General features: G+C 34.1%; 1 long non-coding RNA gene across 2 annotated transcripts in view; it reads right to left on the bottom strand.

Moving 5' to 3' along the window:
* The window catches only part of LOC149261391 (uncharacterized), a 28,215-nt gene extending 1,472 nt beyond the window's left edge, over positions 1–26,743 (bottom strand). Inside the window, exons 1-3 of one of the 2 annotated variants that reach the window (XR_016258439.1) lie at positions 26,361–26,741; positions 25,520–25,611; positions 25,213–25,407 (exon numbers count right to left, since the gene is read on the bottom strand). This is a non-coding gene — a long non-coding RNA (uncharacterized LOC149261391). Of the gene's footprint in view, positions 1–25,212; positions 25,408–25,519; positions 25,612–26,360 lie in introns of those variants that run through there. The other variant, XR_016258438.1, reaches the window with a different exon arrangement.
* Between the last annotated feature and the right edge of the window lie 939 nt (positions 26,744–27,682).

Here is a 27,682-nt window from a genome sequence, read left to right as displayed (position 1 = left end):
CTTATTTATAAAAGCAAATGTAAATCCCTTTATATTTTCATTAAAGCATCAAAAAGAGATTGAAGAAATGTTAGGGTAGTTAGGGTAAACTTGATTCAATCGCAGAGTCAATTTGATGTGGTCATTAACAAGTTTGATGTTGGCGGTTTACAAGCTCTAAGTTTTGGTAACCCATCGTATTTTCATGTAATGTAGCATATTTAAATGTATGATGACTCCATTGTAAGTTTCAATTTCGGTCATTATGAGGGCATGGTAAAAAGGGGGAGGATACTATAAAATATCGAAGAGTTTACCAACAATATAATTAAAGGCATAGTCATTTCTCCGTGCACATAGCCCATATTGGGTAAACCATATAATTTTTTTCTCCTATAAATTTGTCATGATTTGTGTTTATTTGTGTGTTTATCATATTTTAATTGATTTCTCTCTTTTTAAAACATTGAAAGCTTTTGTTAAGCCTATATAAGCCCCACGTTAAGCCTAAAACACCTTATTAAACCCTAGATAACCTTGAAAACCCTTATTAAGCCTTAAATATTAAGTTAGTAAATTTTTATCATTATATTGTTATGTCGACTAGAACCTTTCATTATACCATTTCATTATAATTGTACTCTTCACCTATATATATATATATATATATATATATATATATATTAAAGGAAACATAATCTTAGGATCATCAAAATTTGTCTTATACATTGTAATAATTGTAAAAAGGCGTTTTCCCCTTGGAGTGGATTGTAACTCTTAGTTCCTTATCATTTTTAGGTCACGAAGTTCATAATATTTGGTATTAGAGCTATGTTCTTAGGTTTTTTCTACTTCAAATAAGTCATTTCAGCTTTTTCACTATAACTTTATTAAGGGGATGCTTCAAATTATTAAATTTTGAGCATATCGAGAAGACATGTCAGGCCAAGAGGTAACTCCACGAATCTGAATTGTGTTTTTGCATTAACATGGAACATGAATATATGCATGGAGAGGGAGACTATTGGGTTTCATCTCCCAATGTCTCTTCGTCTTCCAATTCCCTGTATTTTCCTATTTACAATATTTACATGGATTTACCTAATCCCAAAGATTAGGTGTCAACATCCCCCCTAATCTGAAGGGATGTTGGTGAGTCCAAGCATCATTCTGAATATTTCAAACTTTTCTCTTCCAAGTGCTTTGGTGAAGATGTCTGTGATCTGGTCATTTGTGGAATAATGGTGTAGGTGGATTGTCTTGGCCTCAACATGATTTCGAATCAGATGGTATTTTGTATTGATGTGCTTCGTTCGATCATGAAACTTTGGGTTCTTTGCCAACTTTGTTGCAGAAGTGTTTTCAATCAAGATAGGAGTTGAATGCACTTGTTTGTCCTGCAAATATTCTAGAATTTTCCTAAGCCACACAATTTCCTTTGTTGCTTCAGTTGTTACCACATATTCTGCCTCAGTTGTGGAATCTGTTGGAACTGATTGTTTGTGTGGCCTCTAGGAGACAACTCCTAATCCAAGACTCATAACATAACCTGAAGTAGATACCCTGGTTTCTTTATCTCCATCGAAGTCGAAATCAAAGTATCCAACCAAGCTGAAGTCACCCACCTGTGTATACTTAAGTCCAAAGTCTTGAGTTGCCTTCAAGTACTTTAGAACCCTTTTTGCAACAAACTAATGTCCCCCACAAGGCTTTTGCATAAACCTGGAAAGGATTCCAACAACAAATGAAATGTATGGACTAGTAGTAGTCAAATAGTTGAGACTTCCTACAAGTTTTCTATACTTTGTTGCATCCTCAAATTCTTTTCCTTCAGTGTATGTGAGCTTTAAGTTATGTTCCATTAGAGTAGTCAAAGGATTGCACTCATCCATGCCAAACTTGTTCAACATATCTCCAATGTACTTCTTCTGTTAGAGGAATATAAAATTCGGATGGTGAGTTACTTCAATACCAAGATAGTAGTGAACATAGCCCAAATCCGTCATTTCAAAACCTTTCCTCAATTCCTTCTTTATGGATGTAATGTAGCTCTCATTGTTCCCTCTCATCAGAATATCGTCTACATACACCACAAGATATACAATTGTTTTTCCATCTTTGTTGACAAATAAAGTTGCATCATCAAGATCATAATGTTTGAAGTTGAGTTTCAAAAGATGCTTAGTTAACTTCTCGTACCAGGGTCACAGTGTTTTCTTGAGGCCATACAAGGATTTTACAAGCTTTTGTACTTTATGTTCCTCGCCCTTCACAAAAAATCCTTCTGGTTGAGACATAAAAACATTCTCTTTCAGATCTCCATTCAAGAAAGCAGTTTTTACATCCATTTGATGGACTTTCTAACCGTTCTGTGCTACCAAGGAAAAGAGTGTTCATATGGTAGCCCATTTTTCTATGGGGGAAAAAGTATCCTCATAGTCAACCCCTTCCTTTTGTGCAAAACCTTTTTCCACAAGCCTGGCTTTGTGCTTGTCAAGTGAGCCATATGTTGTATACTAGTTTTTGCATACTCACTTGTAGCCAATTGGTTTGGTTCCCAATGGAGGATCAACCAGCTTCCAGGTTCCATTCTTTATCAAGGCATCATATTCTTTCTGCATCGCTTCCTTCAATTCATCATGAGAAGTGGCTTCTTTGAAGGAAGTTGGTTCAAAATTTGTAGACAAATTCAGTTCACAATCATAAGAAACATCCATATCAACAGGTGAATCAGAATCATCTACATCACCTCCATTTTATCTGGTTGAGCTTCTTGTTCTTGTCTCTCCAACCTCATCAGGACGAATGCTTGCAAGTGTCTTTGTCATCCATTTTGGAGGACCTTTCTGAGATGGCGCAGACTACTCAGTTGACTGAGTTGGGGTTGAATTAAGTTTTAGTCTCCCAATTGTCAAGACTAAATTCCTCCAACTTAGTTTCAAACCACCTATGAATTTCTTCTCTAGTAAGGTTCCACATCCCTTCTTTCACAAACCTTGGTCCCGTCAATAGAGCCATTTGTTGGTGCTAATCTATTTCTGACAAGGGTTGTTGCACACATTGCAACCAACAAAATCCCTATTGGGTATCGAGATTTGCGGAAACACCTGTGGAACAAGCAAGGTCTCACCTAAGCCACCTATGGGGGCTGCTAGAAATAGGTTTCTGGAGCTTGAATGGGAATGGGAACCCACTTTTGGTCATTTCTACCATGTTTAAAACCAAGTTTACATATAAACGCCATTCACAAATACTGGTAGCAAATAAAAACCATTATCAACAAAAAAAAAAAAAAGAGGGTGCATCGATTACCCTTAGCAAATCATTTTATTCATTCAACCAATATTACCACATATAAATGCTAAACATAAAAGATATCATCATGCAAACTTAATACACAGACATATAGAACTCCAACCATCATTCTTATTACAAAATAGTGCCAAATGCATTACATTTGCCCTTACCACAAGATTCCTCTTGGCTTACCATCCTAGTTCAACATTACAGAGTTAGAGACTCTACCCACGCCCAGAGTTACCAACCAATGAACCCATTGATTATCTAACTACTTGTCTAGCCAACAAAGACAGGAATAGAACCCTAATCCTATCGGCTTCTATTGACTTATACAAAATTACATGCAAAAATTATCATGGGAAATATTATAGTAAAACCAATATTGTGGGCAGTTAAACTGTTATTTACTAAAACAATATTTTAAATCTAAAACGCCTGCATTTGAATTTGTTTTTCAATTTTGGTACTTTCCTGCCTAGCTGCTCCTTCCCTTCCATGTTGTTTATGACTACAAAATTCTCCACTACATGTTGTTGTTACATGCTCAACATATCAAAGATATGTTCCAACATGTGGTATCTACATCCTTTTCCTACGCACGCACAATCGAAATTACTCCAAGACTTGCCTCCAACAAGAACTTCTAGGAAAGGTTAAATGGTACTCTAGGGAGAAGGTAGAGGAAAAGTTTCCTTACCTAATTTAGTAAATTATTTTGGGGACCAAAATCCTTCCAAAATGGGGAGGTATGATATATATTGGATAATTATATTATTTTACATCCACATTGATGCTTTTATGGTGAATAAATTGGAAGAATCAACTTACAAGGTCGTTTTTACTAGTGGTCCCAATTTGGAAAAATGGGGATGAGAAAGTTTAGGAGCCATTTTGAGGCCTTAAATGACCACTTTTCTGGTCGCAAACTTATTTTGGACCTATATTTCATAATATACACACCAATACCTTTCCAAGGGTGCAAGAATCTAATTTGTAGTTTAGATGTAGAATTTATGCCTCCTAGAAGTTTACTTATCATGATTTACCACTATAATTCAAGAGGATGCCACATTGTCCGTATTACTCATGGAAAAGGGGATAACCACATGGGGATTAATGGTTTGCAGATTTCTGTGGTGTGGCTTTTGAGGTTCATAATTCGAATATTCCACATGGGGATTATGAAAGAGACTCCAGAATGATTGATTTGTAACTCATATTTAGGGTTGAATGGGTCAAATCTAACCCCTAATTTTTTATCGAGTTATGTTATAGTTGGGCCAGTAGGAAGAAAAGGGGTTTCATTCTATTTGCTTGCATTATGTTCTACAGTAAAGCAGAGTAGTTGAATGTGGATAGAGAGAGAGAATAACAAAGTGAGTTTGTGTTCTATAGTATCCCATCAGCCATAGGTCTCAATTAACTCCATAGAGAGTACCTTCTCCATTGTACTTGCATTGTTTCCTTTCCAAATAAAAGGGAGTACAAAAACCTCACCCTTCGGTTGGGTTTTCTCATGTAATGATTTCCCAAAGCATATATTAGTGTTCATTGTTGTTTGTTAGTCATTGCTTTTACCTATTCCCTATTTTTTGCATCATATCTATTACATGTATGAACTTCAAAACAATAATAAAAAATCTATAATTTGAAATGAATTAACCCTTCATAGTATAGATTTCAACTTATTTTCATAAATATGTTGTGATCAACTGTCTAGTGGAATATCCATGGTCGTTTCTAGATCATATGATCACAAAATAGGAATGAAAAAGTGTTATATCTCCTTTAATTGTTTACAAGTAAGGTTTTCCATATCTTAAATTCTTCCAACTTTAATATTACCTACGTAGACAAAGCTACCCTCATTACATCATTTTTCCCCATGAAATACATAACTTAGGGAAACTCACTACGCGCTTTGTTCATTTTGAGTATGGTACCCTAGATAAACTTGATTTTTCATGTCTCAAGACCAATATAATAATATACTCATTAAGTTCTCAACATTTCACTTGCAGGAATTGATCTTGGGTGGAGAGGATAACACTACTCCTCTCAATTTCCCAAGCTAGACCAATTGGGGTGTTTCATGAAATATACATCCTAAGGAAACCCACTAGACACCTCCCCTCATTCTAAGGATGGCACTCATGGTAAATTGGTTTCCATAAAAGCTTAAGGCTTTTTCAACATAGAGCTGAAGGATGTTAAAACAATATACTCATTAATATCTTAGACCTATCATTTATGAGAACTAAACATAGGTGTGGAGGATAAAACTCCAACTCTTGGCTAAATAGGGTAAAAAAAATTGACTAATAATTTTGGAATATATACGCTTATAAATACTTGGGCACTCCCCTTCATTGCAAGGATGGAACACAAGATAAACTAGATTCTACAAAAGCTTGATGCTTTTCAACATGTTACTAGATAGAATAGAACCCCAATGGGAAGATAATTGTCAACCCTCCCAACCACCCAAGCTAGACTCAATTAACATATAATTTTATAAATTATATAATTTATATTCATAATCAACAAACCATGTCATAAAAAGAAGCATTTGAAAGGTGACCTCCAATCAATAAATAACAAGAGGGAAATGAAGAAGATAAATTATAGTAGTCCATTAATCAATAAGACATGGAGTATAAGGTTCAAATTTCATAGATATATAATTCTATATATTAAATCATTCAAACATAATTATAGTAGATTTTCACAAAAAGGAAAGAGATATTTAAAATATTTAAATTTTCAACACTTAATCATTCAAAATCTCTCAATACTTCAAATGAAAGTCAAAAAATAAGGATTGTTTTATATGCAAGTGAAATACAGACTATACAAAGCTAGGTTGATCAGGAGAAATGCCTCTTGAAGGGTCCAATCATTAACAAATGAATTAGTAGTATTTGTGACCATGTAACCACTTGAGTCGGGACAAATAGTTTATTAGTGTCTAGGGCACCCATCACTTGGCCAAAGATGTCAAGTTGACCTAAAAGCCATTCCTATAACATGTAACATTGAGACACAACTTAAGTTGCAAGGAATAACTCCTTCAAACAAGCTATATCCATTAATAATCATGGGATGCAATATCACAGAAGAGAAAAATGTAAAGAATTCTACACACACGAGAAGAGTAAATTTATGTAAGCAAACTAGGTTTTCAATGCACATTGTGTAATATATCATGAATGCATAAAACTTTTGAAAAAATCAAAATGACATATCAACTAGAGACACATATTATGTGGAAGTGTCATGAGTTTTAGGAGTCTAGGCCATGTTGTTTCATTGTTACTTTGGAATATCAACTCTATAGGTTACTAGAGGTAGTTCCAACTACCACAATCTCTTTGATCTCAACAAAGCAGTCCAAGAAGTTAATCTCTTAGATTGAATATTTTTTCTCTTCATGGTTCAAGCTAACGGTGAGCGATATATTGATATGATCACCAGAATCTTTGGACAGGGTCTCTCTACACAAACATAAGCAATTTGACAAGTTAGTGGAAGGATGCATAGATATATTCACTTCTCCTACAAGGGTGCCTTTACGTTGCCAAGTCAAGCATTCAATTCATTAATAATTGGTGCTTATTTACCTAATGCCCAATATACAAATTTTTTGTTTTAAAGAATGGAGAAAACCAACATCTTATTCAAAATATAATGGGCCCAAATGGCCACATTCAAATGATCTCCTCATCTTGTAGGAGCACAATTTTGTTGATTTAGAAGAAGGATGGGACATGGACACTTTGTATTAATTACATAGCTTTGAACAAAATCATTGTTAAGAATTGATATCCAATTTATTGGAGATTATCTTCTTGATTAGTTGAGTGGTGCTAAGTTTTTCAATCAGAATGATTCAAATTCAAAACACCATTGGAATTAAACTAAACTAACTAATGTATGGAATATCACCTTCAAGTCTAAATAATTCCTTTTCAAGTAGTTGGCCATGCCTTTTGACTTGATTAATACATTGGAAATGCTCATGAAGATAATGGACGATATCTTGTAGTGGTTTACAAATTATTTCGTGGTTCTATACTTGGATGATATCCTCATCTTCAAAAAAACATGGACAAAATATGTGTAGAACATTCAACATGTCCTTAATCACCTTATGATAGCATACTGATTATATGCAGTTTTGGATAAATATTCATTCAACATGAACATATTTCAATATCTAGATGTTGAAAAATGCAGCAACAAATTCTCAATTTGATTTTGCCTTGATTAAATTGAGAAAATTAAAACTTCCACATCAACAGACAAATTGGATGATGTTAACTTGTGTCACCTAGTTTACTCAGTAAATTCGAGTTGGAGGAGTTAGAGTTCATTTTTGCATGTGTGATTTCTAATTTGTAGCAATCAAGGTCAATTATCTCAAGTTTTTTTTTTTTTTTTTTTTTTTTTTTTCAATTAGACTAGTTTCAACTTTTGGAGGAACTAGTGGAAGGTTAGTTAATTAGTGGGACTTCAGTCAAACTCAGTGATCATCTAGTTAATTTATCAATCATCCCAAAATATATAGTGCATGCAGAGAATTTGAGTTACCTGGTTGAGATGGAGATTCCAAGGCAGTGTAACATCAGTTGTACACTAGTCTTGAGTGTACAAGTGTTGCATGCAGTCATATTATTAGCCTAAGGAATCGCGCAATTCAATTAGAGGATTTTCCTAAATAATAGGGGCTAATTCCTCAAGGAAAAAAGCAAGGAAATAGGAGATCAAGTTGAGACAAAATTTAACTAAGTCTAGGTCAAAGGCCTTCAGTGAGCTGAGACATAGGTTGTGCACTTGCAGGGTGTGCTCAGTTGAGCAAAGCAATTGTAATACATCTCTATTCATTTGATAATAATGCAAGCATGCATTGGGTTTTCTACCAAATTGCTTTCCCCAGATAAAAATACTTGTTGCATGTGTGTTATTTCTTCTTGCATGTCTGAGATTTTTTTTCTAAATTGTGAATTAATGTCCACATATAATTAGAGTAGGTTTGTGTCTTGTGATTTTTATTAAAACTTCATGAGAAGTTGAAAATATACATCATAATTTCTACATGGTATCATAGCAGAATTCACATTAGAGAAGGAAATTAAAATTTGTTTCTCAGAGGTTTGAATTTGAAGATCAGTGTAGCGGGATTTCTTCAGAGCTAAGAAGATGGCCTTAAATGGACTATGGCTAGAGTATGCCTTGGACGGTACCCCAAATTTTGTTGCATGGAAGGACCGCATAGAGGAAGTATTGGATGACAATGGCTTGCTTGAATATGTCAAGACAGATATTCCAATACCACCAACAGCTAATGTTTAGGACCATTCACAGTGGAAGAAAGATGTAGTCAAGGTGAGGAGAATAATCTTCGAGGGAGTATGGGATTGTATTGTCTTGATTCTCCATGGAAAATAAACTCCATTCGCGATGTGGAAAGCACTGATAGAATTGTTCGAGAATAGTAGTGACCACAGGAATTTGGCGCTCAAGGATAAAATTCAAAGTATCAAGATGTAGAAGAATGACACTATACCGTAGTATTTGAGCAGGTTCACACAATGTCATGATGAACTGGGTAGGGTCGGTGTTACTATCCCTGAAGATGATTTGGTAAGCCTAGCCCTTCTGGCCCTTCCCAAGAGATGGTTTAGCTATCAAGATTCGGTGAATGGGAGGGAGAAACTACCAAATTAGGAGAGTTTATGGTATGATTTGGTACATGAGGAAATAAGGCGGAATACCAAATATGGGACTTCATCCAAGGGTGAGGATGAAGAAAAAATTGCATTGGATGGACAGGAAAAGAAGGGGAAAGGGAAGAAATCCCAATCCAAACCAAAATCCAATCAAGGGGGCAAGAAGAAATATTTGTAAAAATTAAATGCTTCCATTGTCATGAACTCAGGCACTATGCTAGGAAGTTTCCACTCAATAAGGAAATCAAGAAGATCTCAAGAGGAGCAGTAGGTGAAGGTTTGGCTTCAGAGTTCAAGCTTGATTTTACCCTCATTGCATGCATGGCCAACATAATGCAGGGGAGCAAGTGGTACTTGAATTTAGGTGCATTATTCCACATGACGGAGAATAGACACTTTTTTAGTGACCTGGAGGAGAAATATTTTCATATGCACATCGAGATGGGGGATGAAGGAAGGTATAGTGCAACCGAGATTGGTACAATCACCTTTTAGAGGGAGTCGGGATCCCCCCCTAAGGCTCAAGGATGTCATGTTCATTTCGGGCCTAAAGAAAAATCTCATCTCTGTCGTAGTTTTGGAAGACCGTGGTTATGATGTGATCTTCAACAAAGAAAATTCATTCCTGAGACACATACCCATGGGAGAGGTGAAGCAGATCCGGGTTCGTGTGAAGAACATGTACATGCTATATGTGGAGGATTGTGTTGCATTTCAAGAGCACAAACGCGGAGAAGATGCAAAGTTGTGATGTCAGTGAACTTTGGCATAGAAGACTTGGCCATTTGCATCATTGCACTTTGAAGATCATGCAACAGATAACCACATGACTCCCCAAAGGAGCACTTGAGCAAAAAGATGTATCCAAAGAATGTATTTTGAGGAAGTACACAAAATCTACATTCCATGATCGGGACAACAAAGCACATGCAATCCTTGAAAGGATCCACTTTTATTTCTGTGGACCTTTCTTGAAAGCCTCCACTTCCAAGCACAAATATTTTTTCATTTTTATTAATGACTTCTCAGAGAAGTGTTGGATCTTCTTCATGTAGAAGAAGGATGAGACATTCTCCAAGTTTGTAGAATTCAAGGAACTGGTTGAGAAAGAAATGGGCAAGAAGGTGAAGGCTCTCAGGAGAGATAATGGAGGTGAGTACGTGTTGAATGAATTTAATTTTTTTTGTGCAAAAGAAGTCATTCGATGAGAGTTAACAACACCCAACAAGCCACAACGGAATGGGGTGGCTAAGAAAAATAATTGTAGCATTATGGGAGTAGTAAGGGTGTTGTTGCATGACCAAGGCCTACCTCTTCATTTGTGGGCCGAGGCATGCAACATAGCAATCTATTTGTAGAAATGGAGTCCTCATCAGATTTTGGGCATGATTACACCGAAGGATTCTTTCTCGAGGAGAAAGTCGGATGTGTCGCACAACATTTTTGGAGCCTCTATTTACTGTCATGTCTCCAAAGAATCAAGGAAGAAGCTAGAGCTGACAACAGAATCGGGGGTATTTTTGGGTTACACATAAACTCCCCACAACTACTGTGTGTAGTTTCCATCCCTCGGAATGACTATTGTGTGAAGGGATGTAAAATTTGACGAAGATAAATTCATGAGGTACTCTCTTGAGAGGGAGATTCAGATCCCACCAGAAGATGAGATTTTAGCTCCAAATGAGGAACCTCAAGAAGTTGTGGAGAAGCCACAAGTTGAGGACCAGAGAGTGGAAACAACCACTCAAGTAGAACCATCTAGATAAGGCAGAAAAAGGACCAGGGAAGCTGAGAGACTTGTGCAAGATGCGAGTGAGAATGTGGGTGCTCCTCAGAAATCAACGCATGTAGAGAAGGTCACCAGACCGATACACTGGCTACATGGCTCTAATGACTAAGCTTGTAGAGACTAAGCCATCCTCTTTTGAGGAAGAAATAGAGAAAGTTGTGTGGGTTGATACAATGGTGGAGGAATGTGAATCCATTGTAAAGAAAAGTGTTTGGGAAGTGGTCCCAAGACCAGCAGATAAATCATTCATGGGTTCAAGATGGATCTTCAGGGTAAAGCATGCATCAAACAGAAGCATAGAAAAGTACAAGGCCAAATTTGTGGCCAAGGAGTACTCTCAAGTTGAGGGGATTGACTATGAGGAGACATTTTCTCTTGTAGCAAGGTACTCATCCATTAGATAAATTCCTTCTCTGGCTGCACAGATGTGGTGGAAGATCCACCAGATGGATGTAAAAACAACATTCCTCAACGGAGTTATCGAGGAGGAGGTGTATATCGAGCAAATAGAAGGCTTCAAGACTTTTGATTGGGAGTCACGTGTGTGCAGACTCAAGCGATCAATGTATGGTCTCAAGAAACTACCATGTGCTTGGTACACCAAGATCGATAGCTATCTCACCCGTTTGGGATTCACCAAAAGTGAAACAAATGAAAACCTCTATCATATTTTGGTAGAAGGTAAATTGTTGATTATTGTCTTATATGTTGATGACTTTATTTTAACTTGTGATGATCATTTGATTAGATCTTTTAAGGAGGACCCTGCAAGAGAGTTTGAAATGAAGGACATGGGCCTCATGCACTAATTCCTTGGATTGGAAGCATGGAAAGGCAATGGGAAATTGTTTGTCTCTCATGGAAAGTATGCCAGCAAGATACTTCATAGGTTCTGCATGGACAGTTACAAACCCATGGAGACACTTCTAGAGACCAATTGGAGGAAAAAGGATGCCACTTCAGGTGAGGAAGTGGATGCTACTATTTATCGACAATTGGTGGGTTCACTAATGTATCTTGTGAACACACAACCAAATATGTGCAATGCATTCAACCAGATGAGCCAAGCTATGGTATAGACGGACAAAGGGGGTGAAGCTATGTGACTTCACAAATGAAAATTGAGTGGTGGAATTTTTAGTGTTGGGTCTGCAATAATTTCTTGGTACAATAGGAAGCAAAGATATATGGCACTCAGCTCAGCATAAGTAGAATACATGGTTACTAGTCAAGCAACATGTGAGGAAATATGGATGAGAAAGATAATTGTTGGATCGTTTGGTCAAATGATGGATCCAATAGTGATCTATTGTGATAATCTGAATTACAACAAGCTCTCTGAGAATCTTGTTTTTTACGATCGATCCAAGCATATAGATATTCGGTATCACCATTTACGAGACTGTGTGGAGAGGCAGATAATGTTGTTGCGGTACATTCCAATAAAGGAACAAGATGCTGACATTTTAACAAAGGCCTTGTCAAGAGGGAAGTTCGAGTTCCACAAGTGCATGATAGAGGTGGTTGATAATCCCTTTCTTGCTGAGAGGGGGTGTTGAAAAATGTAGCAAGAATTCTCAATTTGATTTTGCCTTAATTAAATTCAGAAAATTCGAATTTCCATATCAGCAAACAACTTAGATGATGTTAACTTGTTTCACCCAATTTACTCAGTAAATTCGATTTGGAGGAGTTAGAGTTCAGTTCTGCATGTGCGATTGCTAATTTGTAGCAATCAAGGTCAATTATCTTAGGTTTTTTTTGTCAGTTAAACTAGTTCCAAATTTTGGAGGAACTAGTGGAAGGTTAGTTAGCGATGGGACATTAGTCAAACTCATTGATCATCCAATTAACTAATCAATCAACCCAAAATATCTAGTTCATGTAGAGAATTCAAGTTACCCAGTTGAGGTGGAGATTCTAAGGTAGTGTAACATCTGCCAGTTGTAGACTAATCTTGAGTGTACATGTGTTGCATGCAATCATATTATCAGCCTAAGGAATTGTGCAATTAAATTAGAGGAATTTCCTAAATAATAGGGACTAATTCCTCAAGGAACAACGCAAGGAAATAGGAGCTCAAGCCGAGGCAAAATTTGACTAAGTCTGGGTCAGATGCCTTCAGTGAGCAGAGAGAGAGGTTGTGCACTTACAAGGTGTGCTCAGTTGAGCAAAGAAATTGTAATACATCTCTATTCATTTGACTAATGTAAGCAGATATCGAATTTTTTTGAATATTGCTTTCCCCAGATAAAAATACTTGTTGCATGTGTGTTTTTTCTTCTTGCATGTCTCAGATTTTTGTTCTAAATTATGAATGAATGTCTGTAGAGAAGTAGAGTAGGTTTGTGCCTTGTGATTTTGATTAAAACTTCATGAACAGTTGCAAATATACATTATAAATTCTACACTATGATACATCATGGTCGAACACATTATGCATGTGGATCCAACTAAAATTTAAGTCATTCATGATTTAACCCCTATTGTTTCTAATAGAGCTCCATAGTTTCTTGGGAATCTCTAATTTTTATCATAGTTTCAACTAAGAGTTATCTCATATTGTTTGGCCTCTAAGACAAGTGACCAAGGGTGGAGCCAAACCCATGTTTGTCTAGGTGCAGTCACAACAAAAAAGTATTCAAGGATCTAAAACACCACCTTTGTTTTGCACTAGTATTTGCTCCACTAAACATGAAATAGAAATTTAAGTTTGATACAAATGCTTTAAACTAAGGTGTTGATGTAGTCCTCATTTAGCATGGACATTTAATGGCCTATCATAGTGAGAAACTCTTTGATGTGATTTGCAAGTACAAACCTATGATATGGATATGTACTCCATTTTTACAAGTCTGTTGTCAATAGAAGCATTACATTATAGGGAAGGAGAGGTACTAAAGTTTTCCTTATTGCGTGTAATAGTTTGATATTAATAGAATCCCTCTTCTTCAACTCTCTCTTCTATTTTTTTGGTGTAGTTTATTTACGTGTTTTTGTTAATGTTCCTTCCATCAATTTCATAGTATATTTACACATTTACTCTCCTCTTCTCTTGGCCTTCAATCCTATTGTATCTCAACCCTCAAGAATAAAATTATTGTATATGACAAAAGATGGGATGAGAGTCTTTCTTATGTTCAACACAAATTCACTACAGACCTTCATAACTCCATTAGCCGCAACCCTTTTCATCTATGATTAGGGTTCCAACCATTGACCCTAGTTAATATAGCTTTTCCCATTGCACCTACACATGAAGAATCCCCCCATGCTCAAACTGAGGCTAATAAAGATGCCAAATTTGTTGAAAGGATCCAACACTTCCAACAATAAGTGTGTAATGATTTTTAGAAAGTTGATGTTAAGTACAAGTAGCACCATGATCAACTTTGAGTTTGACATAAGTTCTATGTGGGAGATAAGCTATGGTTTTATTTGCAAAATTAATTCCTCATAGGACCCCATTCAAAGCTTTAACGAATTTGATATGGGCCTTACAATATCACCATTATTGTGGGTGAGAATGATTTTAATTTAAGTATGTCTCTTTCCTTGTCTTGTACCCTATATTTTATATGGAGCTACTTCAACCATGATTTCCAAATCTATTAGGCATCTAAAAGGTGGTCGAACACTTGGCCTTTACAAAAATAAATCATAACTTTATTGAATAGGCTACACTTGACTTATTGACACCAATATGAAAAGCATTTTTAAATAGAATATTCAACTCTATCATGTTGTCAAAAAAAGGCAACTCCTTCACCAGGGAAAGTGACTAAACAAGAGTTTTAATATCGTCAATGAAGCCCCAGCTCCCACTGTCCAGGTGGTCCAAGCCTCACTTGATGAGGCTTTGAAGTTTTCTGAAAGTGCCCTAATCTATTGGTTCAATGGTTTTTGGCCGCGGCTAACAGCTCTCCACAGTTGGATCTCGGAGGTATGGAAACCTGCCATTTCTGATGAAATTAATATGTACCCTTGTGCTAGGGGTTTCTTTATAGTAGATTTTGAAAACCCTGAAAGCAGACAATGTATTCTAGATTCCGGCCCTTGGTTTTGGGAAAACTCAGGCCTATTCATGAAGCCATGGAACCCATCATTTGATCCCTCATCAATAGTCATAACCTCAGCACCAGTTTGGGTGAGATTTCCAAACCTACCCTTGCATCTCTGGAATTTCTCCTCACTAAAAGGCATTAGAAATGCAATTGGGAAATTTTATTGCAGGTGCCCAGAAACAGAGGAATATGCTAGAACCACCTATGCACGCATCTGTGTGGAAATGGACTTCAGCGCCGGACTCCCAGCTAAAATAAACCTAAGAAGTAAAGACTATGTGTAGAACCAGAAAATCGATTATGAAAATGTCCTCTTCAGATGTCAATCCTGCTTTGAGATAGGCCATCTAGCCAAAAATTGCCCAAAAGCCTCCCATAAAAATTCTGCTAGAAAGAATCACCACAGATCTACATGGTAGGAAGGAGCACAAAAAGAACATTACACTGTCATCAAGGAAGAATACTCTCCAGAAAACTCTGAATCGCAAGAAATCGGGCAAGAAAGAAACAACTCTCATGACAAGCAGGGAGAAAGCCCCACCCAACAGCAAAAAAGTGAACTCGACAACCCCTCAAGCATTAACAGTTATGAGGATTCGAATACCACATAAAATAAATCTTCATTTAACAGCAAAGCAGATCTCCCAAACCAAACTTATTCTTCGACTATCTTCAAAAGGATGAACACAACAGATCACGAAGCTAAGACACCAATGTCCCAAGAACCAACAGAGATGAAGGAGATGTAAGATAAAGGAAGTTGGAAGACCATAGAGAAAAAAAATAAAGCTACAGCACCAATCTCGCCAAGAAAGACGAGAAGCCAGACAATTAAGAACTAAGAAAATTATAGGTCCAATAGACCAATTTGGTCTCGGTGGACGTTAACCACCACCACCACCACCACCACCACCATCATCATCATCATCAATAAATAGAAGTTTCCTCATTTTATAGAGGAACTTGACACAATAAATATGATTGCTTCCTTAGGAGGAATGACTTATCTAAAAGGATACTAGTGGTCACCCACCTATTCCATTGACTGAAAATACTTCCAGATCTTGGTAGTGCTAATATAGTTTTTGAGATCTTGAAATTTTGAGGCATCTTTTGGGATTTTCCCTTGCGTTTTTGGTAGTTGAGGCAAACCATGAAAAAATAAATAGAGCATGGATTAAGATTTGTAGCGATCTAAGAACCACGCTCAATGAAGCTTGTATGCAAAATTTGTGATCCTAGAAAATTGACATATCAACTAACCTCTTTAAGATGTACATTCCTTTTGTCACATCATCTCTTAGGGTTAGAGTTTTGAATCTTCATGGTTTTGTCATTTAAGATGTTATATTGTATGTTTAAAATGTACTTCTTGCAATGTCTTCTTACTAATAAGAATCACCAACACATATTTCTTAAATTAAAAATAAACTACCACTATTTTAATTAGTAAATATTACTTTATATTTTATAGTCTTTTTCATTTTATTCATTAATAAAATTTTAATTATATATATATAGTACTTTTGGGATAATGATAATGTTTGGTTATAAATTGGGTTTGGAAAAACATTGGGTAAATTTTAAGTGGCAAAAAAGTGTTCCTTATAATAGGTTAATTTACTTATATGTTATTTTATTTATGTTTTTATTTTAATATAAAGAAAAATAATTTAATTATTTGATGTTTTGGTTTTTTTTATTGGAATTTGGTGATAAAATTTTTAGTAAGATTGTGTTTTTGTGTTCTTTAAAATGTTTTTTGAATGGATAAATAGATTCAATGCCTTAAAAAAACTTCTGAAACACTCATATTGTGTAGATTGTATAACTCAAATATACAATTCCAAAAAATCTTTATTAAATTTCAAATAAAATCAATAGAAAAATATATTTCAAATATGTTAAAAATGTCAAAAAAAATTAAACTATGCTATAAAAAAAATGGCATAAAATCTTCTACAAGAAAAACCTTAACCCTAAGACTTAGTCAATACCATCCACAATGTCAATTAAGTCATTAAGAGCTAGCACAACAATATATTATAAAATTACAGATTATAAATTGTGTAATTTATAATTCAATTAAAAAATAATAATTTTTCTTGGGTAAATTTAATATATATAAAATTTTATTCAAAATCCAATTAAAAATTAAAAAAAAAATTATAATTTTAAATTATCAGTCCCCCAAATTTTCTAAAATTCTTAATCCATTTCTACCTTCCAAAATACAATTTTCTACTTATTTCCATCAACTTTGTCTCATTTCGTCAAATTATTTCTTTCGTCTCCCTATTTGCTGGCATGAAAGGATTCATTTAGAGATTATTTCTTTTGGGGACCGAGTAGGGTTTAGTGTAGTTGATATCAATAGAAAGGAGTTATATAGTTCTTAGTGTTTGCTTATTTGTGGTTTTAACTTTAATGTGGTTTTAACTTTAATGAGCATTTTATTGCATTTAAAAGTATATTGAAATTTCAACATAAAAGTCATGATCCAACAAGTCAGATTTGATTCATTATTTTATTTAGGGGAAGATAACTTTGAAGTATTTTAATTGTTTTATTTTGGATAAAATAAATGTTGTTTCGCAGAATAATGTTATATAAGTTTTATTAATTTTTTTGGAATTTATTTTTAAATATATTAAAATTTATTAAGAATAATGTTTTGTTGTAATTTAATTGTTTTATGGTTTTGGAAGTTTTTTTTTATACATATTTTCTAGTTAAATGTGTTTAGAATTTAATAAGAATTTGCTGAAATCACAAGTTTGATATTTTAACTCTGCATAATTTAAGTATTTTAAAGATGTTTCATGGTGTTAAATCTATTTATATAATAAAAAATGTATTATAAAAAACAAAAAAAATTGATCAATCCAGAAATTATTTTGCCAAATTCTAATAAAACTCCAAAACGTATAATAATTAGACAACGTCAATATTTTATGATCAAAATCCCTAATAAAATAAAATTCTAACTTTCAACCATTTTTTATTTTTTTTTGGGTAAGTAAGCACTCACGGGGGATTTGAACCAGTGACCTATCGCAAGGAGTGCTTTAACAATGCAGCCATTCACTGTAAATCCAAAGCCCCATAGGCTTAAGTTATATAAATAACACTCAAAACAACTTATTTGTAAAAAAATATTTTTTTTTTAAATTAATAAATTAAATCATCATGCACTAAGCTTAAACCCATAATAACAACCCTCCATAATCAAAATTCCCAATAATCCATAATCAAAATTCCCAATAATAAGGTAAAAATGTTATTTGTTAAAGGTGATAATTAACCGTGCATTATATATGTGCATGGAATGAAAGATACTAAAATACATAGACATGTAAGAGATGGTCATGGAATGCGTTAAATTTATAATAAGGAGAATTGCTCTTAAATTTTTAAAATTAAGAAAAAGACCATACAGAAAGATATTATTAGAGTATTTGAGAAATGTTATATGAACTTGAGAGGTTGGTTACAAAGAAATAGAACAATTATTTTTTTGAGTAGAGATTTATTTTAGTTTTTTATTTTTTAAATTTAATTAGGGTAAAATAATACTTTTTTATTTAAATTTAATTACGGTAAAATAACACTTTTTCAAGTAATAGTTATGTTTTATTGCTATAGATGTTAAGAATTAATAAACAAAAAATATGATAATAACACTCTTTTAAGTAATAGTTATGTTTGATTGCTACAGACGTTAAGAATCAACAAATTAAAAAATAAACAAAAAAATATGATAAGGTTAAGGAATAAGGAAATACAATTTATATGGAATCAATAAATCAAGACAAGAAATTGTAAATTTTTTTGACAGAAATATTTGAAAAGAAACATAAAAATTAAATCATTATTCAAATGATTACATCTAATACATCCTCATGATAGTTATCTTTTCTACAGACCAATTAGATTGAGATCAAATCATTATTATCAAGGATACCATACACCCATGCACACTAAGAAAATTGATCAATTTGCATGCAAACTTTGGGATCATGATGAGTCAAGATAAGATAATAAAAATGTTAATCTTATCTTGGCAACTTGGGTCAACAAGTCATCTAAACAATGATTATGTACAGTAGTAATTAACTATCCAACAGACATGACTATATCACATTATAATAAGTTGAGCTTATATATACTCCTAATAATATAAGTTGATATTATAATATACTCTTAACGTTAGGCTTGTGTGAGATTAATGATTAAGAACATGCATTTCTTCCTTAGAGGTCACAAGTTCAAATTTGGTGAGGACAATGTATATAAGCTTCCATACACTAAGTAGTCAAATTATTATGCGGATGGGTCACTTGTCCCACAAACAAGGGAATCTCATACATCAATTTGGTGTGTGGCTAGTATGTGAATTTAAAGATTAGATTATTATTACTAATAATATCCTAACACCCCCCTTGAAAACAACTTAAGATAGGAAGAAGGATTTACAAAGTGAGAAATAAGTAAAGGGGGATTTAGATCTATCCCTTACTAGTGATAACATCACCTAATAAAGTACAAGGATGAAGAAAGATGTTTTAATCTTTGGTTCAACAAAATGTCATCAATAACCTTATCTTAAATAAGTTTCCAAATGAAATAGACATATATCCAATGTGCTTAGTGAAAACAAATGTGTAATGCTAAAATGGATGCTTAAATATATTACTTATGACAAGATGCACACAATACCCAAATTAGAGTCATCAAAAATAGTAAGCTCCAAGAAACCAATTTTTTCTTTACACAAATTGATAGAAGCTAAAGTATTTCCACCGTTAAGCTTAAGAACACATGATAAAGTGTAGGAGCTAAATTCTCATGATGTTCCCCAAGTACATACCAAAAAATAATGTTGAAATTGAGAGTGATTTGACGAAGATGTTGTATGTCAAAGATCAATAAGAGTGTTCTATAGAACATATATGCCAAGATGGCATCCCACTATAAAATTCACACGTACAAAGGAAACAAAAGAGGTTGATAGCATAATTTTCAAGAGAAACTAATTATTGATAGAGGAAGATCCACAAATTTTATTATCATGGTCGACGTTTCGAAACCTCCAGTCGAATTCATTGTCAAGACTTGACGAAGTGTGAAGAACATAAAGAATAATAAATATAAAATGTTATTCAAACCCTAATTAGGTGATAGGGACAAAGTAATTATAATTTATAAATAATAATATAAATTTTAGATATATATATATATATGATTAGCCGGATAAGTTATAGTAGTTTTTTATTAATATCTTTAATATAATTAAATTAATAAAGTTCTTATCAATATTAATAAGAGATTAATTTATATTAATAATTTTATAATGTAAATATATATTATATTGTACGATTGTGCCTTATGAGAATATTTATATAATTTGATAATATGATATATAGAAAAAGCTAGCTAGCTATAGATAATATTAAATTTTTATGTTAAGTAGGGGCAACTATTTATATTTATATAATTTGATAATATGATATATAGAAAAAGCTAGTTATAGATAATATTAAATTTTTATGTTGAGTAGGGGCAACCATTTTCTTTTTTAATTTCTAAGCTATTAATGGTTTAGAAATGGTATGATCAAATATTGATGCTTTAAAATGATAAAAATTGCTAATGATTAAAGTTCAAGGAAAGTAATCATGAAACTTACAAATTTGGATGCAAACACCAAAGATAAATGTGTTGAATTGTAGATACATAAAAATAAAAATAAAATATGCAATGTGGATGTCATAGGAGGATGATGTGGTCGATACGTTGATGTGGCATGTTGAAATTGTGACACATGGTAGGAAAAGCAACCTTTTTTGAAGGCCAAGTGACTGGATTTTTAATGGAATGTGGCACCACTCGACGATGCCACGTGGCAAGATCACATCAGAGGAATGCCAGCAAGATGTTTTGGAGGAAGGCTTATGTGGATTTGTGTGACGTAAACTATATGAAATCACGCGGATTCCTAGGTAGCACCATGTGACACTCCTCGTCATCTCGGACCACACCTATCAAAAGATTTATAAGTTTAGTTGTTGTATCTTAGCGCAATTGATAGGGAGCACAACGAAGACTTGTTTGTCAACTAACGCACTTGCAGTTGAACCTCCTGACCTACAACTCAAGGTATTTACATTTATTCTACAGTTGTATCATTAAATTCTTTTTTGTTAAGACCCTCTTAACCTCCATGATTGTAGTTGTCATGTCTAGAATGTTCAAGTCTTCTAGTTCCTCCCCGGTCTTAGAATTTAACAGCTTGATGATATTTTGTGCTTCTTCTGGTCTATGTTGTAAATCTTCCTTTATGTTTTGTATTGCAATTTTGACTCTTTGCACAAGTTCTTCCTGCTCAAAACTAATATGGATTGAAGGCCACATCTATGTTATGTTGGCATTTATATTTTGCCAATTGTTGTTCTTAGCCTCTGCCAATATCTAAATGATGAAGGATTGGTCCTCATATTTATGTAATTGTTGGATGAGATTGTAATTTTTCTGCATTTCTGATAAATAGTCATTTTCAGTTTTAATTTTATTCTCCTCCATCTGGGCTAATGTTGCTGACAGTTTCTCTTTCTCAACCTGAACTGATGACAATTCATCCAGAGATCTGGAAATCTCTATTGTAGACTCTAAAGTTGTGGTCCTTGCTTAAGTTTATGATATTGTACTTGTTCCTGATTTAGATGCTCCAGTTGCTTCCCACTATTATTTCTCTTTCAATAGTACTTCCATGCCCTACTCCATCTTTTGTATTTGTGCATTCTGCTCAACTACTATAGTAAATAATTTTTTTCTCCATTTCTATATTAGCAACCTCCTTAGCTTGAGGATGTTCTATGGAGGGTAGCTTCAGTTGCTTCCTCAATTCTTGAATGTTTACCTCCTTGCTCTTTATGAGCTCTTCTACTGCTTTGATATCCATAAGGTCATGTCCTAGCTTTATGATCAAATCTTCTAGAGATTTGATCTGGTCCTTAGAAAATGATGACATATTCTCAATCTTTAACTAAGAATTCATGTTGTTTAAAGTTGATTGTAATTTGGAAGCAGTCATGGCTGAACTAGTAAGTGTTGAGATAATCATCTCCCCTATCTCAACACTAAAAAGTCAACAACTCCTCACCCACCTGAAGTTGAAATAGAAAGTTTGCAAATAACTATTTGAAGATGTATGTTAACTATATATATATATATATATATATATATATATATATATAATAAAATATTCAATGTCCAAAGAAAAAAAGTAATTTAAAGTTAAAATAATAAAAAATATTAAGTACTTCCAATAAGAATAATAAGAAGGAGAGATGTAATTCATTCAATTCTTAATATAAAACCAGCCTAGATCCATCTTAATCCAAGATCTATCAAGCACCGAGAGGGATCAAATCTCTCGAGGTATAAACTTTTCCTCAAGTTTTGCACTCAAAAAAAAGGTTTGCACCTCGAGAGATTTGATCCCTCTCAATGTTTGATAGATCTGGGGTTAAGATGGATCTAGGTTGGTTTTAGTCATGTGCAGTCATACAAAATTTGTTGAACATCTAATTATTTTGATCATTTTAAATATGCTAAATATGTCTAAGAATAATTTGGTAAATTTAATTTTAAATTTGTTTAGTTACCTCAGTTTGTTGAGATGAGAGAGATTGTTAGTAACTTGAATGATGAAAAATGATTAAATATAAATTTTGAGGGCAAAGTAACATAGTGACAATGTAACAATAGATAGATAGATAGATATGGAGAGAGTGTGTGTATGTTTGGGGGTGAGATAAAGAGGGAGAGACAATGGGAGATAGAGATATAGATGGAGGGGACAGAGATGTACTTACACTGAAATCAATGCACACTATTAATCTAATTACTTTGAAATTAATGTACATCATACATCTAGATGCATCTAATTAGAAATCAACATCTACACTGAAATCAATGCATCTATAGCAAACAATCAAATAAGATTAGAAATCAACATCTACACTGAAATCAATGCATCTAGTGCAAGCAATTAAATAGAATTAGAAATCAATATCTACATTGAAACCAATGCATCCAGTGCAAGCAATCAAGTAGGAGTAGAAATCAACATCTACACTGAAATCAATGCATCTAGTGTAAGGTATTAAATAGGATTAGAAATCAACATCTACATTGAAATCAATATATCTAGTGTAAAAGATCAAATAGAATTAGACTCATCAAAAACTACATTGAAATCAATACATCTATTTAAGTAAAAAACCAAAATATTCATGACTTTCTCAATCTAACTTCTATTTCTATAATTGTCTTTGTGTGTCTCTGTCTTCTTCCCTCTCTCTCCACCTTCCATTCTGTGTCTATCTCCCTCCCTCTCTCCTTTGTCTCCCCCGTCTCTCTCTCTGCCTCTCCCTCCCTTTTTCTATCTTTCTCTTCTTCCCTCTCTCCCCCTGCCATCTATATCTATACATCCCTCCAACTCTCCTTATTTGTCTCTCTACCTCAGCCCCGCTAAATACACCTCTCTCTCTCTCTCTCTCTCTCTCTCTCTCTCTCTATATATATATATATATATATATATATCCCTCTATCTCTCCGTCTTTACCTCTCTATATCAACCCGAAAAGATACACTCTCTCTCTCCATATCTATCTATCTCTTCCCCTTCTCTCTCTCAACCCCTAAACAAACACACTATCTTCGTATTTATCTCTCTCTCTCTCTCTCCATATATATATCTCTTCCTCCCTCCCTCTTTCTCTTTGCCTCTCTCCCCCCCTCCATCTATATCTCTATCTCGCATTGTCTCTCTTTCTCACCCCAAAAACATAGACACTCTCTCTCCATATCTATCTATCTATCTCTCTCTTCCCCTTGTCTCCCTCTCTCTCTCTTCCCTCTTGTTCTCCTCTCTCCCTCACCATCTCTCCTTTGTCACTCCCTCTCCCTCTCCACCTTTCTCTCTCTATGTCTATCTTCCCCTTCCAACTCCATCTCTCTCTCCTCTCTCTACCTTCCTCTCCCACCTCCCTCTGTCTCTCCCCCCCATCACACTCTATCTTTCTCTCCACTCTCCAACTCTCCTATTATCTCCCTCCCTCTCTCCCCCCTCCATATCTATATCTCCCTATCTCTCTCTTCCCCTTCTTTCCCTATCTCTATCCTCTCCTTTTCTCTTTCTTCCCTCATCTCCTCTCTCTCTCATTCCATCTTAATCTCTCCCTTCCCACTCCCTCTCTCTCTCCACCTCTATCTCTCAATGTCTTTGTTCTTCCCTCCCTCTCTCCTCCTCTCTCTCTTCCTTCATCTCTCTCCCTATCTCTCCCACCTCCATGTCTCTACCCCCCACTCTCTCGCTGTTAATCACTTTTCTTTCTATCTTCGCTTGGATCCTTGGTTAAGATGCATATATCCTAGTTCTTTATAATATTATTTATATTATATAAATTTCACATATGTATTTCTCATTTTTAATTTATTAAAACCACTATTTAATCTCCATGGGAATATTTTTAGTAGTCAAAAGGAATTATAACATTTTTGCTTTTAGATTTAATTAAAATTTTGTTATAAAATTAAATTAAAATAAAATATTTGTACAATATTTTGATTTTGAAATAAGTTATGGTTTTTGGGCATGTGGTTTTGAATAGCCATAGTACTGGCCCATTGTATTGTAATGGGATAATTAAAAGCCATGATCTGTAATATAATAATCAAAAGCCTAAATGGCCGCCCATGGTATCAATACACCATAGTATTAACTGATGGTATTATGATTGTCTTCCCTCTTCTCCCTCTCTATGTCTCTCTCTTATGGGTATTGGCCCATGATATTGTAAAAAAACCTATTTTAGTTGATAGATAAAATGTATCAATATACATGTTATGTAAAATATTTTAATGTCAACTATATATATATATTCTTTAAAAAAATTATGCATATATCATACAAAGTAATTGAAAAAAAATCATGGTTTTAAAACATTTTGAAATAGTTTTTTTTGAAGTATATGTATTACAAATTATTTATCTATAAAAAAAATTCATTGAGATTTATCGAGAAAAAATACAATTATTTTTCCCAAATTTTACACTCAGCTAAAAAAAATTGATCACTTTATACACGTACTATCCCTCTACACAACTGCTAAATCCATACTCAAAATGAATCCATACCTGTTAACTCCCATCCTCAATCTCAAGAGGAACTAAACCCTATAGAAACATCGTCAATCTCAAGACTAATTAAACCCTATAGAAACGAAACAATCTACGTATCACACAAATTTAAATTTATTCCACAATCTTAACGAAACAATCTATGTATCACACGAATTTTAAATTTATTCTACAATCTTATAAAACAAGGCATCTTGTAATACTATTACAAGAATACAAAGCCCCACTTCCGAGGCCTCACTATTGCCATATCATACAAATGTTTCTTTAGAAATGGCAAAATATTTTTTTGCACACTTTCGCACCCAGGAAAGGAGCCCAATTTACCAGATTCCAAGCCCTAGAATAAGAAAGAATACAGTAATATGGAAGATAACGTTCCAGGTTTTTCTGATCAAGTTGCACGCCATAAAATGGAAAAGGAAAAAGTTAAATAATGTTCACAAACTCACCGAAAGGAATTCCGATTCTTTCTGTAAATGACAATTCGGGCCGTGGAATGTAAAGAAAAGGAATACTAACGCTCCTTTGACCAAGCCCAAAGCTGCCAAATGCAAAATACTTTCAAATGAAGAAAGAAACAATAAACAAACGCTAACGAACGTGCCCAACAAATTTCTGAGTGATTTTTCTATATCAAATGCTGCGTCTCGAAATGCAAGTTACAGAAAACAAGAAACCGAACTCCGCATTTTTTGGCCAAATTGCAAAATAATGCATTTATAGTAATACAGTATCAAGTTGCGAGCCGTAAAATGCCAGACTATTTTTCCCCAAATTGCAACGCGTAGAATTTAAAGAGTATGTACACAATTTCAAGAAAGATTGAAAGAAAACTTTATAAAACATAGCGAAAAGAGCTGTAAAATCGCAATCCCCAAATTGCAACGCGTAAAATTTAAAGAATATGTACACAATTTCAAGAAAGATTGAAAGAAAACTTTATAAAACATAGCAAAAAGAGCTGTAAAATCGCAATCCCCAAATTGCAACGCGTAAAATTTAAAGAATATGTACACAATTTCAAGAAAGATTGAAAGAAAACTTTATAAAACATAGCGAAAAGAGCTGTAAAATCGCAATCCCCAAATTGCAACGCGTAAAATTTAAAGAATATCTACACAATTTCAAGAAAGATTGAAAGAAAACTTTATAAAACATAAAGAAAAGAGCTGTAAAATCGCAATCCCCAAATTGCAACGCGTAAAATTTAAAGAATATGTACACAATTTCAAGAAAGATGAAAATAAACCCTAATAAACATAGCGAAAAGAACTGTAAATTCAACATTACCTGAAACCGCGTACTGTTGGCTGAAAGTAAGGATTTGGTCTCCACGAATTTTCTTTGAAATTATACGCAAATTTCATTGTCTCCAGCCTCGATCGTCATCTGGACTTTCCAACTCGAGACATGGCCGGACTTTTCGCCCCATGCTGCAGACAAACACAAATTATTGTTTTACTCGCTTCCCAGCAACTTCGTATCATTTAGTCAAATGATTTCTTTCCTCTGCCAATTTGCTCATGCGAAAGGATTCATTAGAGATAATTTATGGCGGAAATTTTGGGAACCACGCCTTTTCTGCGATTCTAAGGAACTTCTGTACATTGGCCGAGAAGGGTTTGGTTGATACATATTGAAAGGAGCAATCTTGTCTGTTACAGATAGCGACAGCATTTGTCGGTGAGGAACTCTGAAAAAGATTGATCATTTATAGGATACTCAACAGAAAACATAGATCTGTAATTTAACATATTTTTTCAAAATCTATGGTTTAATGAGATTTTAAAATTCTGAAAACATGGTTTAGTGGGTTTTCATGGGGTTTTAGAATTTGGGAAACATGGTTTAGTGCTTACCTAGTGTAACAGCTTATCTTGCTCCGCATTTTATTTGTATTTAAAAAGTATTGTATTTCATTAATTTATAAACTAATGAAATATCTTTTACTTTATTTCAATATTTATAAAAAATTAAGCATAGGGAGAGGGGTTTATAAACTTTAATTCTATTCTCGAAGTTGGCATATCATTTTTATATGTTTTTAAATTACTACCCTATAAGGTTGTATGTCAATTTTTATAAGGTTGTATGTCAATTTTCATATGGCATATGGTGTATATAGAATTACCATTGAGAGGGTGTTAATTTTCATCTTTCTAATATATATATATATATTTTTTTAATAAAAAGAGGATTTTTTTTTTAACAAAAAGAGGATAGGAAGAGGGGAAAGGCATTAGGAGAGAAGAAAGTGTTCTACACATTAAGACATCGATTCTAATTCTAGGCCTTGTTCCCAGAGCAATGAGTTGGAGTCGATGGGAAAAGATCTGCTGGAAGGAAGGCATTAAAGCATCCCACATCAACTAGCGCGAGTGTAACCTACAAGTCAATAATTTGAAAGAACTCAGACGAATAAAGATGAAGTAATCATTCTGAACTAAATTTCTGGCATGCAAAAGATGTGGCTAGCGCATGACATAAATCCTCTGAATCCAACTTTGATAATTTGAATGTTTGGCATGCTTGATTGAACGTTCTTTATTGATTATTTTATCCTATTCTATTGAGGCTTTCAACCCTTACCATAAGAAACTTTTCCCACCAAT

Source organism: Pinus tabuliformis, chromosome 6, assembly GCF_031772625.1.
Source record: "Pinus tabuliformis cultivar Carrire ecotype Pingquan chromosome 6, CPIR1, whole genome shotgun sequence".
Lineage (NCBI taxonomy): Eukaryota > Viridiplantae > Streptophyta > Pinopsida > Pinales > Pinaceae > Pinus > Pinus tabuliformis.
This window is presented reverse-complemented; position numbering and strand designations above follow the sequence as displayed.